The sequence below is a fragment of the Hipposideros armiger genome, unplaced genomic scaffold (assembly GCF_001890085.2).
Source record: "Hipposideros armiger isolate ML-2016 unplaced genomic scaffold, ASM189008v1 scaffold_848, whole genome shotgun sequence".
Taxonomy (NCBI): Eukaryota; Metazoa; Chordata; class Mammalia; order Chiroptera; family Hipposideridae; genus Hipposideros; species Hipposideros armiger.
In genome coordinates, this window is record NW_017732198.1 from 506,157 (window position 1) to 523,607 (window position 17,451).

Sequence of the window (17,451 nt, forward strand, 5' to 3'; positions counted from 1 at the left end):
TAGATCTACAGGACTTTCCATCACTTTCAATGGGCAAGTAAATGTTCTAACAGCAGCAATCCAGTTACACTTTTTTTTTAAACGATTTATTGTTATATTTTTATTTGGAAATGTTTATATCAGTACAGTGGAACTAAATTTTAAGAGACGCTGGATGTCATTACTTTGGATATCATTATTACAAAAGAGAGACATGGAAAATATTTACATGTTGAGATTTCAGAACTTCAGTGGAATGGGCAGCTTCACGTGATGCCATGTCAATAGTGATTTATTTCAGTCTACATGCTTTTCAAGGATGTCACCATCCCTAAATAAGAAATAATCCTTGTCCTTTATAACTACTTTGGTGCCTCTATATTCTGGAAGAAGAACTTTATCTCCAACTTTCACGCTAACTGGTTGAATCTCTCTGCCCTTTCCTTTAGAGCCGGATCCAACAGCTACTACTGTTGCTTGCAACACTTTTCCTTGAGATTTTTCTGGAAGCATAATGCCTCCTTTGGTTGCAGTTTCCGCAGCACTCCTTTCAACTAATACTCGGTCAAAGATGGGGAGAAACTTTCTAAATGCCTGCCCTGCCATGACTCCCACAGCAGCAGTACGTACTGTGCTCTCGTGCCGCGGCCGCAAGGAGAGCCAGTTACACCTTTTTAAATTAATTCACTCAATTACAATTTATTGAACATACACTATGTGCATAGGAGGTGAGCATTATTCAGGATCTCAACTTCCAATTCAGCCCATCTTCATCTCCCTTCCCAAGGGCCCAGGTTTCTGAGAATTGAGGCAATGCCAAGTCTAAGGAACTCTCAGTAACTTTGAATAGGAGGAGCTTGGGAGGGGATTCAGAGGAATAGGAAGATGCTGAGACAAACAAGTAGAGATGATAGAACTTTAGAAACTGATATTTCCTAGGAAAGTGCTATCTGGTATTAACACAGTGTTTGAAGTCCTCTTTCTAAGGAAAACCAGTCATGCATACCCATCTCTCAAGGATAACCTAGCCTCCAAAAGAAATACGACCTTCAATGATGACAGCTCTAGGTTCCATAATTATGCATCATAACCAGTATTAGCTGCCCATACCTTTCTTCAAAGAGCTCCTTCAACTGAATAGTATGCTATGTATGCTTTCAGTTCAAAGAATAGAGGTGATTGCGCCTATTTGCCAAGGAGGACAGATCATGAATAACAGTCATACTAGTTTCTTATACTATTCTATTTCAGTAACACTATATTTCCTATTGGAACTCAAAATTAGCAATTTAACTTCTAAACCACAGCGATTTTGGTATGGTTTCACTCAATGAGTCTCATTGAGCTCACCTGTCACAACACAAGAATCACATCAGTGTCCATCTCTAGAATCCTACCCTGTCTTAGCAGTCAGAGAAACTAGTCTCATGTACTTGGTTTCCAGTTTCCATGGCAACTGTCCCTTCCGAGTCTCTTTTCCTACACACTGACCATGGTCTTACTCTCCACTGGAGATCTCCTCTCCTTTTCATGCTATTTCTAACCAGGTGAACTGACACTGGTGTTATATTCATTTTTTTACATGAGACTTACATTAACTTTGATTTCTTTTCAATTCATTCTTGTTTGCCTGGCCTGCCATTTTTTTTAGATTGTGTCCTTGGATTACTGGTAACTCTTACAATGATCACAATTCTCCAAATTGACTTTTCATTCTTCAATGAGAAATATAAAATATACATAAAAGCATCCTTCCTTAAAAGCCTCATGGTTTGTGTTCATATTTTTGAGAATAAGGATGCACCTGATAAAACGGAAGGTCCGACTTCCATGTTGGGGGTTCATTAGAACTGGATTAAACCATAGAAACCTGAATTTGCCAATTCTGAGGAGAGCTGGGAAACACTTATCTAGGAGACTGCTGTGAACACGATGAATGAATGAATAATAATTTTAAGTACAGGTATAAGTAAAATAAAATTATAAGCCAAGGTAATTTTTTCCAACTGTGCTTCATGAAGCACTAGAATTTGAGAATATGCTAATAGTAATGTGGGAAAATGGTTCTGTAGGAGAATACATTTGGGTTAGGCTACACTAAATAGCAATTTTTACTAGAGTATTACTTGAAGACTTTAAGATAGTAATTTGAAATGTGATTCTTCAAGAAGGGCATCGAGAGGCCGGCTGAGTGGCTCAGTTGGTTAAGAGCTTGCTCAAGAGTGCGAGCTCTGAGCAACAGCGTCGCCGGTTCGATTCACAGCCCGAGCTGAGCTGCCGCTGAGCTGCCAACAGGTGGCAGGATGGCTCAGCTAAAACAAACAAAAAAAACAAACAAAAAAAACAAAGCAGGGCAGCGAGTATATATTATTTGACAAACAACTTTGATGCAAATGGATACTTTTAACAGTATCTTACAATTACCCATGACTTCTTAGGCACTGCAAAATAGTAAAATGAGAAAGTAAAGAGAAACATATAGCTGATAATAAGTTAAACTTCTGAGAAGGTTATGCAACAAGCTAATATTGAAGCTTTTAATGTATACTAAACATTCAAGATAGTATGCTTATTAATACAGTTATTACTTTTACAATGAATTGTGCAAATGCTGTGGCAGAGACACCTTAAGTAGAAATAACTTTATAAGAAATATGCCACAGATGGTTTTTATATTATCTCCTTTTTTATCTTGGCTTCATAGATCGTTATGTTTGACTTAGTAACTTATGTAGCATACAGACTTTACGTCTGCTATTCTTTCTATTTATCAAAAGGAATGAAAAATACCCAATAAAAGCCATGATATTTTATATTGACAAACTTGTCTTAATGACAAAGTTTTCCATGTTCAGAGATATATACTTGTGGAATTTAGTATGTTTACAATGACCCAATACATTTGGGGAAATGGTTTTCAAAGGATGTATCCAAAAAATACTTCATATTGTAAAAAACTTCAATATATTTTCATTGACTTATTAAATTAAGAAATCAATATACATGACCCTTGCAAGCTAGGCAAGATATAGGAAGTTAAAAAAAAAGATGTACAAATAACTAGTCTGCTAACATACAAATATTTTTACAATATCTGTATTTGTTGTTCACACATTTTCGATGCTACCCATGTATCCTAGATTGAGAAATGTTTTTATATCTGTCATGGATTTGTAGCAATTGCGGCCATCTGGTGACGATTTCATAGAAGCACTAAACATGTTTTTAGAAATGTGTTACCTTCTTATGCAGTGTTGTGTTAACATTGAATAATTAGATTTGTTTGTTTCATGGCATATGGCTTTTCTGTTCACATTGGTAGTAATGCCCCTAACCTCTTACCACTAAAAAGTGTTAAACCAGAGTTTCAAATTTATGTGCCATTGACCCTTTATTTAAATGTGATCTAGATCTAATTATTATAAACATGATTTAACAAACCATATGTCTGGTCATCTGTTCTTTATTGTATTAATGTGTCCCCTAAAGAACTCTGGAATGAACGTATAGTAGACACGTATGTCCTAATCACTAGCAGCTAATAGGTATTCTTGACTTATTTTTGAGATAAAAATAATAGAGTAAAAATAAATAATTAAGGAATAAAAATGAACACTAAAGTATATAAATTAGAATGTAATAAAATAGCATCCATGACAAAAACAAAAATCATGACATATTAAAGGGTAGTCAGGTAATTTAGTATGTTTAGGGCCAACTGTAAATGTGAAAATAAACTTGAAGCAGCCATGCCTCTTTTGTTGCTTTATACAATTATGCTTTTTTTTTTACTGCTGGAGAGGCTTGAAAAATGAATCATTAATAACAACATCTACCCAAAGTCAGTGTATGTAACTCTCCATACTGCTGTACATACCCTGAATTGGTTTTTGACTTGACTGTAATCTATCAATTTGCGAAACAGCAAAATAAAAGGCAAAGCCTTTAACTTGATTTTTTCCAGAGTCAGCTTCGATTTAGACTCAAAAAATTATCTTTCAGATGACTTCAGAATGGCTCTAGACCAAACACACTGTTCTAGAGATTAATTGGCTCTTAACTTACTATCATCATTATCACTTATGTTCCAGGTGACCCGCATATATTAATATTTTCATATTTAGGTTTTACTTTTCCTTCTACTTATTCTTTTGTGTTTCGGTATTTCTATTTCTATACATAATAGTAAAAACAAAACAAACAAAAATCTACCTCATTATTAGAAAGTTTCAGTATGATAATAGCTGCAGACATTGACTCAGAACCCTGCAGGAATTAATGTCATTTTCTTTAATGGGGACTTTCATTCAGAAGGATATACAAATTATAACATTTATTTGCTTTTTAAATCTGCATTCCCTTTCATTCTCTATTTGTGGGTTATTAACCTTAACATGATAGCAGATGGCCAACATAAGAGAATGAACAGGTTCTTCATTTTCCAACAGCCTAACATACTGCCTACTACAATAGATTACACCACATGTGATGTACTATATCATGTCATGGCTAGTGATAATCTAAGGATATGAAACAGACAAGGCCAAAAATTTGAAGCTTTACATGTATAACCTAGGCCTGAACATTTTTGTTTGTTTAAAAAAAGTAGTTGAATAAAAAATTTAAGTAGCTTTAACATGCATAATCAATTAATTTCATTGTCCTCAGAATATTATTTTATTGTACTATAATTTTCTTTGATATGCATATTTATATGATATAGCACACATATACGGAACAATTTCAAGCTACGTAAAGTAACCATATTGGAAAGCCAGCTAATAACAATATACCAATAAATTGCAGATTATCCAACTCTCAACTTACTCAAATTCAACCTATGGCAAATTGTTATATAAGGCACATAACAATGTTCTAGAGAGACCACAAACCCAGAAATATGAATATGCCAGTTACACATAGGAATATCAGAAATCATGATGCATGTTGGGCAATGTTTATCAGGATCTGCATGTTATGTGTTCATGTTGAAATTTATGCTCTATCATTTTATATCAGGATAATATAGTGAATAATGTACAGTGGACAGTCCATAGTCAAGTTTTCCCATTAGATTTGTACATTGTGGTAGATACTATAGTTGTCACCCTCAAAACCCAATCTCAGGTTCCCTTCTCACTTATATTCTTCTACCCCCAAGATGAGAAAGAAAGTCCTCCATTTTCCACCTCTTTTAGGAGTTAGGGTCAACTGTTTTACATGCTTCATAGCCAATGAGATTCAAACTACAATTGCAGGAAAGAGAGGACTCTTCCTGAATAAAAAGTTAAAGATTTGATGGGAGAAATCTCTTCACTCTTTGCCTCTTGTCCTTCTTTATTTAAGGACACAATGTCTGCAGGTAAAGTAGCTGTTTCATGGTCAGGAGGCAGCAAGCAAAAGTCCCAAAGTTGAGGCCAAGGATGATAGGGCAAGCAATATCCTAAGTCAGAGGGCCTGCTTATATCTTGTAGCAGCTGTACCTGCCCTGGGTGCCTACATATCTAGTTGCTGACATGTGAGAAAAACAAATTCCATTTTGAGTCATCATTAGTTAAATTATATGCTTTTTGCAGAAGAATGCATTCCTAATGGATACCCAAAGACATTCAGGAATAGTTTGTTTAGCTGAGGAAACTTCTGTCCATACTGTCTCTGATACAAAGTCCCAAATACCAGGTGGCAAATTCCTTGGGTATTTGTTGGGCCTGCAATGTTTGTAGCTAGTCAAGCTTCTTTAGGTTTCTCCCTATTTCCTAACTTTTCTATGCAGGTCAAGGGCTATCCTCAAAGTGCTAAAAATGGAAAGGAATTGATAGGAAGGCAATACATACTCTGAGACGTTTATAAGGAAAAAGAAAGAGGTTTCAGAATTAGCCTCAGCATGCCCTTTGAACACATGAAACTATCGTCAGCCATTTTATTATTGTTTTTTAACTTGTTTTCTTTTTTGGTTCTGGTTCATGAAAGATATGTCTTCCTTCACTTTCTTGTTTTCTGTGAGGTATTCCTACTCCTTAATCCTTCTAGCAATGTGTGTCCCACAATGTAGAGGCTTCAAATACCCCTTTTTATTTGCCCTGTTAGCCTTGATAAAGCCCCGCGTCAAGTTTCATGAGCATGCTCAGTATAATAGCCCATGTTAAGAGCTCAAGTTCTGGTGCATATTGAAACACTCTAGATCATCTTCCTTTCTCACTGGTGAAAGTTTCAAGGTATATTCCATCTTTTTTAAATTAAAAGTGAAGTCTGAATATAGGAAGCAATTATAGAGAGATTCATATATTTTGTTTGAAAATAAACTTAGATTATATATTTTAAAAAACATTATTAAAGGTTACATAATATGGTGTTTTCTCAAAATAAGTATGTGGCTAAAGGTCACAAATAAAGGTACCATATTTTTCATTAAAAATAATCAATAATATTTTAATAGTTTAATAAGTGTGTTATATACTATGACTTGCAGTATAGAAAGGTAATGGTACCATCTCCATTTTAAGAGATGATTAAACTTAGGTACAGAGAGAATGAGTTATTTACTCAGAGTCACAGATCTACTAATGGCAAAACCTGCTCAAATGCAGGTCTAATCCTAGTGTCTGGAATTTGCTTTTCCAGGTGACCACAGTTCAAAAAGTGTATGTCAAAGTACATGGGGCTTAAAAAATCAACCTAATGAAATTCAGGGGGATTTCCCTATCAATGGATACAGTATCCATTAAGATCTTTTCAAATATAGAAGTGTTGACTATCTTTAAGTTCACATTACTCCAAGAAATTTTGTTTTGAAACAAACAAACAAAAAGATTGAATGTATTGGGTTGTTGGAAAAGTCACAATGCATTTTTGCTATGTAAAACATAGAACACCTCGTGACTTTTGCAACAACCCAACATTATTCAGCATCAGCTACTTAGCCATAATTGCTTCATATGAAAATCATACTATGATTTTCTGGTATAGAGGGGGAGGACACATTTCTAAGAAGTGCACCCAGTATTTAAGGATCGCTTCCCTGTAGGCATTTACCGTGTAGGTAGGGATTGCAGAGAGGTCAAGCAATGCTTTTGAGTTCATCTTGGTTTAGGAATAGACTCTCTGTCCATGGGGGAGTGCAGGTTATCCTTCTTCACTTTGAGTTTGTATCTCAAATAACTATACCTCAGTGTAAGAGAAATAGAGAGAAATAGGTACACATGAGAATTTCAGCTCAGTTTTGAAGAACCTTAATAATTAAGACAATCTCTAAAATGTGACTGTGGTAATTTGGTTCTGGATGCTGAAAGAGCAAATGAAAATAATGATTAATACAATAAGGTAAGATAATTCTCTCAAGAAAAATATATCATCTTAGTTCTCAATATTTATAAAAAATAATTCTTTAAATTAAAAACAAATAATATCCATGCACATAAAGGAATAAGAGACAAAGAAAACAAAACTTAAAAATCCCCCAAACCTAGTAAAATTAGCCCACGATAGACACACAGAAACTGGAGATATGAGACTCCTTAGATCCCAACTTTAAACTATATGTACTATTTTCAAGGAGATAAAAGATTGAGATTTCTGGCAGATAATCTTCAAGAAATGGACATTTTAAACTCAAGGCCATAATAACTGAACTAAAAATTTAAGAGATGGGATCATAAACAGATTGGACACTGATGAAGAGAAAATTAATGACCTGAAAGACAATATGTTTTAAAAATACCCAACAAGAAGAATGGGGTGATTAAAGACAGAAAATAAAGAAGATAAGAATACAGAGGACACATAGGAAGGTTTGGGTCTACATGTGGAGAAAAGAAAATAATGAGATAGAAACAATATTTGAAGAGATAATTAATGGCTTAGAATTTTCCAAAACTACTTAAGCACATCAAGCCAAATATTCATAAGGCCTCATTAAAGCAAGAAAAAATATATAAAACTCCACACCTAGTCCCCTCACAGTACAACATGTAAAGAAAAAAAAAAAAAGAAGATAAAAATTTTAACACATCCAGAAGAGAGAAAAATAAATAATATGATCAAAGGAGCAACAGAATGACAGTTGCCTGCTCAACAGGGAAAAAAAAAATTAGAGAACTTAGATTGATATCTATAGTGGGCTGAAGGAAAATAACTGCCAAACTAAAAAATATACTCAGTGAAATAATCCCTCAAATATGTAGTGATTAGAAGATGAGGGATGTTTTTGGGTGTTGACAGTATCCTTTTTTGACATGGTTGTTCATCTTGGGGTAATGTATTAGTGTGTACCATACACAATGCTTGCTCCTTAGGTGGACTCATCCAGTCTGATGCTTTTCAGACATAATTGATATGCCTATTACTTTCAAATTATATCTAACTTGGATATTTCCAGGAATTTCACATCATATATCATGCTCTCTGTTTCACATTTCCAGTTGGGGTTTCAATAAGAATCTGAAACTTAACATGCCCAAAACTAAGCCTCTGATATCCATCTCCCCTCCCCCAAATTATCATCTCAGTGAATAGGAACTCTATTTTTCCCAAGTATAAAAATTTGGCGTCATCCTTGACGCGCCTCTCACACTCTATATGTAATCTATCAAAAAGTCCATTTGATTTCTCCTTCAAAATAATTTGATCACTTATTACAACTCTTACTACCACCCTCCTGCCCAAGTCAACATGGCCTCTGTCACCTAAATAATTGCTCCAGTTTCCCAGCTCTCCTTACTTTTGCCCTTGAACTCCTACAGGATACTCTCAATAGAGCAGCCACGGCGTTTCTGTTAAAATATCAGTCAGTTGCTCCAGACGCTTCCCTTCTCCAGGTGCTCCCTTCAAGGCCTCACAGTCTTCCTCTTTCACTTCCCACTTCCCCTCTGACCTCATGTCTATTTTCACTCCAGTTCATTATGGCCCAGTGATAGCATCTTCTATCCTGATCCTTCACCTTACTCTTCTTCATTTAGGGTCTCTGGACTTGCCGTTCTTCTGGCTGGAATACTTTTCCTCCAGATATCCTCATCACTAGCTCTCTGACACCCTTCAGATCCTTACTCAAAACATTACATTCTCAGAGTGCCTGGTCACTTTAATTCTCCCCAACTCCCACACAGACACACAAATATCAACGTATCATATCACCCTTCATTGCATTCATTTTTTTTCTCATATCACTCATCTCTATCGCATGCAAAATACAGTGTACTATTTATATTTTTATCATCTCCATACTAGTATATGAAGTCCTATGAGAATAAATGTTTGTCAGTTTTTATCATTATTATATCCCTTTGTTGGGAACAGTGACTACCACTGTGGTAGGTGCCTAACAAATACTTGAATGAATTTTGAATAAGTGGAAAGAAAAGTAAAATAGTAATTTCCTCCTACCTATACCTGTAAATACTTTAAAAGAGTGGCTCAAATAATGTGTGTATGGCAAAGTAAAACAAGACAACCTAAATGAAAAAAATACCTTGAAACATGGTGATCGGAATAGTCTGTTGAGTTCTTTTGTTAAATGACCTCGCCACGGTAAAGGCACGTTAACTAAATAACATTTTTATGGCTTTTAATACAATAACATAATTGTAACCAAACCTAGGTATAAAAATAACACAGTGATTTAAAATATAGTGTATTAACAGAACATGTGAGGTATAGTCTGGACGATAGATAAGGAAACAATTGCAATTGAAAGTAGAATTTATTATTCACAGATTCCAAGAGGAGGGGGCATGCCAGAGATCTGGGTGGGAGGGGGGATACACAGGGAAGCACCAGGTTGAGTCCTGAGGCAGAGGAAACGGGAGGAAGTGTGTGTGTGTGTGTGTGTGTGTGTGTGTGTGTGTGTGTGAAACCCTTTATTGTGGTTTCTGTGGGAAAGAATGAGTGAGGCAGGGTTGGCAGGATAAGAATGGGCTAGTTGGAATAATTTTAGCTAGCTGTGGGGGCACAGCGGCTGTCCCTAGTTGTTTGACACTGCACCCTGCAGCTATTACAGCAGAAGTACAGTGGTCCAACTGTGAGAACCCAATAAGGTAGGTGGTTGGGGGTGTAGACTCTGGGTTGGCTGACTTGTATTTGAAAACTGCACCCCTAGAAGGAGGACTTCTGGTGGCAGGGAGGGAACGCTAGAAGCATAGAGGGAATTGACAACATGTATAAACACTGATTACAACATGTGCATAAAAGATGGCAGACCCTAAATAAAGTCTAAAAAGCAGTGTCTCAAATTGTGCATCATTTAATTAACCCCTAGGACCTGGAATACCTTTTCTATCTCCATTTTCATGAGAAAAGGAACTGAGACTCAAAAAGATTTTCTGTTGCCCAGGCTTATAGGCTAGACATTTATACCTTCTTAAATAAGTAGGTAAATAAACAAACAAACAAATAAATAAATAAATAAAGGAAGGAAGGAAGGGTGGGAAAGAAGGAAGGAAGGAAGAAACTATTTCCCATTTACAAACTTGAATAACTTCAGCAGTTAACCATCGCTGCCATTAATCATAAAAAAATATAGGTTTTATCTTTTTTCTTTGTTACTCCTGTACACAGACAAGTCCGTGGGCAGCATTCGGAAGGCTGGGGAAAGTTCAATTGTTAAATGATGGAATTCATCCCACAGAGAGTTCAATTCACATCCTAATGCATTTCAATGCCGAGTCAGAGCTAATATTTAAGCTCCCTGAAAACCTGCCTTCCAAAAGGCTTGCTGATATAAGTCACGACTTTCATTTTCCATAGCACCTTCTGAGGGTCCTTATTTCACGCCAATACATTAGTATTCCCTGATGCTTTTTTTTGTTGTCATTATTGTTAAAATAAATTGAGCACTAAAAGAAACATGTCATGTTGATATCTTACTTGGCAAACTGTTAACATAGATCTCCTATCTCTTTTCTCTTCCCTCTTTCAAGTGCCCATTAGTTGAATCAATATGGGGATTTGGGTTAGAAGGACTGTGTCCACGTCGTTTGGATATCAGAGTACCCATAGGCTTATCTGGGCATAATATCATGAAAAAAAATAGCTGCTATCCTAACCAACTAACATTAATGACTAGGTAAGCAATATCCTGAGAATAAATTAATGTGACTTCTTTTTCATCCATAATAAACATCCTGAATTCCAAGAGACACGAGAGAGCTTCAATATTCTGATCCAAACAACTCCAGCAGGTTAAACATCTCCACTGGGTTGAGTTTACTGATTGAAATGTCTGGTCTCAATTGCCAGTCTCTCCCTTGTGCTTTCTGCAGATGACATAAGGAAACCTCTCTCCCTGACTGGAGACGAAACATTTCTGCCAGCCGAGGTGACACTGTGTTCACTCAATAATGATACAAGGCCCCGAGGTCCTTCAGCAAGAAAGATTACAAAGAAATCCTCATTAGCTAACTGAGGAAGAATGAAGGTCATCCCACAGAGAGAATAGCATGCTTACACGTCACCTAGAACAGTTGTTCTTCATTAATTCTGCAAGCCCAAGCTGGGCTATCATCTAGGAGCATGGCAATACTCTGTCCTCTGTCAGAAATAATGGCTAGGGTGTTTGTTTCCTGTGTAATGTACTTAAGACACATTTTATGATCATTTGCCTTCACATCAATGAATGCAAATAATGTCTTAGGACATAATATGATTAGATTTAACGTTGGTAATAACAGCTTGGGTTTCAGATGAAATACATCGGGACTGCAGTCGTCTATCCTAAAGAGCTCATTATACAAATGCATACAACTATCATTCCTAGAGATGATATTGTGCAAAGCACTGCTTTAGTTATGGCCTTGTATTTAAAAAAATGCTTATTTACAGGAAGTGACCTCTAAGTCATGTCATCTATGAAAGAGTCCCTTACAGTGAAATCTAATTTAATTAGTTCATCAGTTATATGGTAGACAAATATTTTCTACTTGCTATAACAAGTGTAGAATTTTCATATTATTGGACAGAAAACAGCAAAAATGCACTTCTACTCTAAAAAAGCATTGCAAAAATAACTTTTAGAAAAGATACATACTGTTTCTTTGGTCAGGATGATTTGGTCATTTATCTTATGGTTTCTTATGATACCTATCCAGTATTCCTATAAACTGAGAAGACATTGCTTTTGACAACAGTACCAAGCCCTGAAGAGTTTAATAAGAAAGACAGGACTATTTTTTTTTCAATTAACGCATAAAGATTATTAAGCAGATGTTTCCTTCACATATGCTTTTAGCAATTTTCAAGTAATTTTGATCACTGAGTGAACGAAAGAGGCCTATAGTGTCTGATTTTGTGGTAGAACAATGTTGCCTTGATAAGTAGTGCAAAAGTCACGTTCTTAAAAGGAAAATAACTACGGTAACAGCATGCATAATAAGAGCCACATATAAGTATTCAGCTAATAAAATAAAATTTAAGTCATTAATCTACCTATGCATTAAAGATTTAAGACAACAAGAAAAATAATAATTCTATTATAATAATAGTTGATATCCAAATATAATACTAAGGTCAGAATTTTAGTATCTAATAGAAGCATTTAGTTATTTAAGATGTATATATATATATATATATATATATATATATATATATATATATATATATATATTTTTTTTTTTTAGAAACACAATGGGCCAAAAAACAGATAAGGACATAACCATAGCAGCTTGAGGGTATGAATTTTGTCAAGTTTTCTTGACAGCAAAACCTCCAAGTGTATCTTTAAAAATGCATGTGAATAAAAGACAGTTTGGGGAATATAATTAGTAATGTTGTAAATATTTTGTAGGGTGTCAGATGGTCACATGTCTTGTTAGGGAGACCACTTCATGGATGGGGTAGAGGCTTGATCACTGCACTGTACACCTGAAGCCGATGTTGTATAATATAGTATGTCAACTATAATTGAATATATATATAGTCACGGGATGTGGAGTGGAGTGTGGGAGTGGAGTAAATGGAATTGCAATAGATATGTATGATATGGGGGGGAGTGGGGCAGCGGATTGGGGGAGGGGGGTTGTCACTTTGAAGGGTAAAAAGTATAACTATTGCACTGTGTTGTACAGATAAAACTAATTTTTAAAAAATGTTTATTTCACAATAAAAATTTATGTGAATATTAATCTGAATTATATTCATTTAAAACCATGTAGTAAGAAATTTATGTGAAACTCATTTAATGTGAAGTATGTCAGTTATCACACAATTTCAAATTGCAAACTGTATTATTACTAAATTACTTAGTTGTCAACATTTAGCTGGTTTTATGCACGATGTGAATTATGAAAGCACTCCAGGAGCATATTATCATAAAATGCCAGTGCCCAGGAATGAAAGTTGGATAATACGTACCTATAGGAAAAACAAATAAAACAAACAAAAAACCTGTGTATATATATACACAATATGACTAAATATAAATCCTTTCACTAAAGATGAATGCTTGCTCTACTGATACATTGCCAGTCATTTTCAGGAAAATAGCTTTGAGAACCATAAAGGTGGTATCCGTCCCTTATTTATTCTGCTTGTTTTGTAAACACTGACTTAGGGAAAAATTAACACACCCTGTTTTTAAACATCTCCCTGATGCGAAGCTACTGCTAGTTCTTTTGCTGAAAGACAAGGCCAAACCCTGGGGCACAGTCTTCTCACTCATATATCAGGCTGCATGTCAAATGCAAATCAATGGGAAACTGTCTATCTGCTGTAGTTTCCCATTGAATTCCACATGCCTGTGATGCTATTTGCAAGTCAATTCCAAAGCCAGACTCATTTCCCGTTTCTATATCATATGTGGGAATATATTGGCTGATAGATCCTAGAGACAAGCCATATGTATTAAACCTGCTACTTTGCATTTGTACATTTCTTTCTTTATGTTTTATTATTGTTGTGATTGGAGATGTCACCTAAAAATTATTGGTCTCCCCATACTTACTATGGAATTGTTTAATCATATCATTTCATGGAAAGAATACAAATAAGTAACAGAATTCAAAATTAAACTAGAGCTTTATTCTACTATTATTGATACCCAGACTAATCATAAAAAATATTTTGGGCTGCTTAAGGAATGTTTTAATGAAAATTACACATGTTCATGTACTCATAATTGTCACTTTCATAACTAATGTCATTTAATTCAAAGGAGCAACATAAACACTATAACACCATTTCACATTATGATTTGACCTCGTATCTGTATCTCAGAGGAAGAGATATTTTAGGTCAAAATCTCCATAGTAGTAACATACTAAATACTGTCTCTCAACTTTCCTTGTTTCTTACCTCTGAAAGTTTAATATGTATAGATTATAGTGTTCATATCAAATGTTGCATCAAACTATATCTTTCTAATCACTGTTCCTCTTTTATCTTCACCATTAGTATTCCTCCTTTTAAGCAAGCTTGAAGATGTTACCCAAAAGACTGTGTACATTAATAATTTAAGTATAATTTAAGTATAAAAATATTATTTTCTTAACCAACAAAAAACAAGTGTCATCCCAATTTCTCCCCAAAATAAATGTGTATGCATATTCTCTCTTTCCCTGTGTTTTCTCTGTTCTCCCCCCATCCCCCACCTCCCCATTCCCCCCCCACCTTCCCTCCCTCTTTCCCTTCCATACACACAAATGTCTATAATCACACACAGTCACTTGCCTTCCAGGTAATTCCAATTGCCCCAAGCTCAGGTAAGTTTTACACGGCTCAGTTTACATATCTTTTTGAGTGCTTTCATTGGCCTGGAATGTTCTTTCTTCTCTTGATAGGGGTGACAAGGAGCAGAGAATGGGGCACTTTTTTATCCTTTAGCACTTAACTGAAATGTCTTCTCCTGTTACTTTTCCCATTCATGTCCCCAGCCAGGAAGTCAGATGCTTCCATTTTAAATATAAAATACCTGTTGCATATGTATTTTATTGCACAATTTATTATAATTTTTTCACTTATGTGTATGCCTGCCCAAGGTAACTATATTTCATAATGTCTTATTCAAATTTCTAAGCAATAAACTTAGTAAAGTGCCTAACCTATATATACAAATTTAGATATTTAGATGCCTGGACATCCTTCCCTGGTTCCCCCACCTCCCCATCATTCTGCTATACTATAAACTATTTTTTTCTCATTCCTCCCTCCTCCTAGTGCACCAAACTCTTATTTTCTTCCAACTTTGGTGATTTTTTTAATCCTTTTCTGAGAATCTGTTTTTTGTTTTGTTTTGTTTTGCCAGCTTCTTCCTGTTTATTATTAATTGTTCCTTTTTTATCCCTGCTATTTTAAAGTCTATCATTTTATACTGGGTCTTTCAATTGCATGCAATGCTCTAAAAGAAGTGTTCTGTTGGTCACTAAATCCTCAGTATATATCAAAAGCATATTTTGATCTAAGTTTTAGCTTTTCATTTGGTAGTTTTGTTCTAGTGCCTTTCTTATGCCTAAGTTTGAAGCTTCTACACAGATATAAGGGGAGACTGCCAATCTCCTTGGTTAGTGAGTTGGCTGTCCATTCTCTTCTTTGCCTTCTCCACTTCGTCCTCTTGAGATACCTGGCAAACAAATGCAGTATTGCCTCACAAACTGATTGCTCCTCTGAGGTACCCATGATTGTATTTGGGAAGAAGCTTTGAGAACAAGTTGAGGAGTGGTGAAACTTCACAAAAGCACCTGGAGGTCCTGAAGGAGGTAATGGCTGAGAAAGCAGCTGCTGAGATTACTAGGAAGCTGGAGAAAAAGGAGAAGAAATGCTTCAAGAAGGAAAGGAAATGGTTCGCTACAAATGCTCTCGTACCTTCAGAAAACATCAGTAATTCACCAGAGGAGTGTGAAGAAGACAAAAAAAGAAGAAAAAGAAAAAGCCCTAGGAAGATCCTCGGGAGAATGGAATGGGAGGCCCACCTGTCTCTTTATCCAAACCCAAGAAAAATAATTTTTTTCCAAGGAGGAACCTGTGAGTAGTGATCTTGAATAGGTGGCAGTTAGAGTCTTCCCAAGGGAAATAAATCTTTCCCCAAAGAGCAGCCAGTTAGTAACCCTGAAGAGGCAGGGAACAAGAGTGTCCCCAAGAAAAGGAGGGGATTCTCTTCCAAGGAAGAGCTGCTCAGTAGTGGACCTGAAGAGGCTGCTGGCACCCAGAGCAGCAGCTCCAAGAAAAAGAGAAAGCTCCAAAAGCTATCCCAGGAAGATCCGAATGGACAGTAGCACCCTGGTGGGGTAGAACCACTCACAGGGACATTTCCTGGCCCATCCCCTACATCCCAATACAAACAAATTCACAAGAGAAATGAATGAAATTAAATGAAATGAAATTGAATAGAATCTCCCTTTCCAGGTGACCTCAGCTCTGTTCCATATGCATAAACACAGTAGTTGAAATTGTGTCAGTGCTAGACAAACATACTCATAACATCTGTCATGAAATTTTGAGTGTAAATCAATTTTTCTATAAACTAAAATTATATATGTCTTGGTTGAGTAGTGGATACTAGTGTTTGTTTAATCGCTATTCTTTAATTCATCATAAATATGTATCATGTATGCTCTTTGGCAAGTATTTTGCAATAACACAAAAAGAAGAAATTACAGTTTTCAATCATTGGTATTTTAAGTGTGCAAGAGTTAACTTTGCAAAAGCTTTTTTAAATAGTATGCTAAACATATATGTATTTTTTTCCCCTGAAATTGGGGCATATTTTGGAATTGAGTAGAGAAAAGATAAGGTCCCCCGTTCTCTTGGTGCGTCCCCCCCCCCGCCCATTACCTTTTCCAAGGTCTTTGACCTAGTTTGTCATTTTAATATTTTACTTCTTTCTTTGCCAGTTTCTTATTCCCTTGGTTGTATATTTCTTTGTCAACACCTAACAGCCAAACAAAATTGATCAAACGGAAAGAGAAGGGTTTTCCTTGGAGATGTAGTTTTAAATTTATTTTATTCCAAAATTCAAAATCTCTTAAGTTCTTGAAGTGGAAACTAACAGCTGGAATAAACTTTCAGCACGCAATCATATTCTGAAAATTTCATGAAATTGAAAGACAATTTTATATCGGCAGAGTCGTTCAAGTTATCCGTTATTATGTGTTATCTTCCTACATAAATACCTAGTTATTTTTAGTTAATGAATTAATGAGCTGCTCCTTGAAATATGATAATTAACCACGATTTGACTGATAGAAGAAACAAATTCTCTGATGGGGAAATGAGAGGCTTTCAGGAATTTTAATCCCTTATGCAAAGCATATTTGAGGCAAATATTACTACCCTGAGCACTTTCCCTTGTTAGAGAAAACTGTTTTCATTTCCATCAATCTCAGTCTATTTATTTAGAAATTAGTGAGTTATTAGAGCTGCTGTCTGGTCTCTTGTGTTTAATTTTCACTCGGCATCACATTTAGAAATCCTAGCTGCTGACGAAGTGCTGTGCGGTTCCATTTCTGCATTTTCCAGTCCTATAAAATGAATCTTGCTGTGAAAAATGAAGAT

The 17,451-nt window shown here is 35.6% G+C and overlaps 2 pseudogenes; one reads left to right on the forward strand and one right to left on the reverse strand.

Annotated features, from left to right (window-relative positions):
• Positions 1-224: 224 nt before the first annotated feature.
• On the reverse strand, positions 225-585 carry LOC109374636 (10 kDa heat shock protein, mitochondrial pseudogene; annotated as a pseudogene).
• A 5,852-nt stretch (positions 586-6,437) lies between these two features.
• Positions 6,438-16,172, forward strand: LOC109374635 (nucleolar protein 56 pseudogene; annotated as a pseudogene).
• Positions 16,173-17,451: the final 1,279 nt, after the last annotated feature.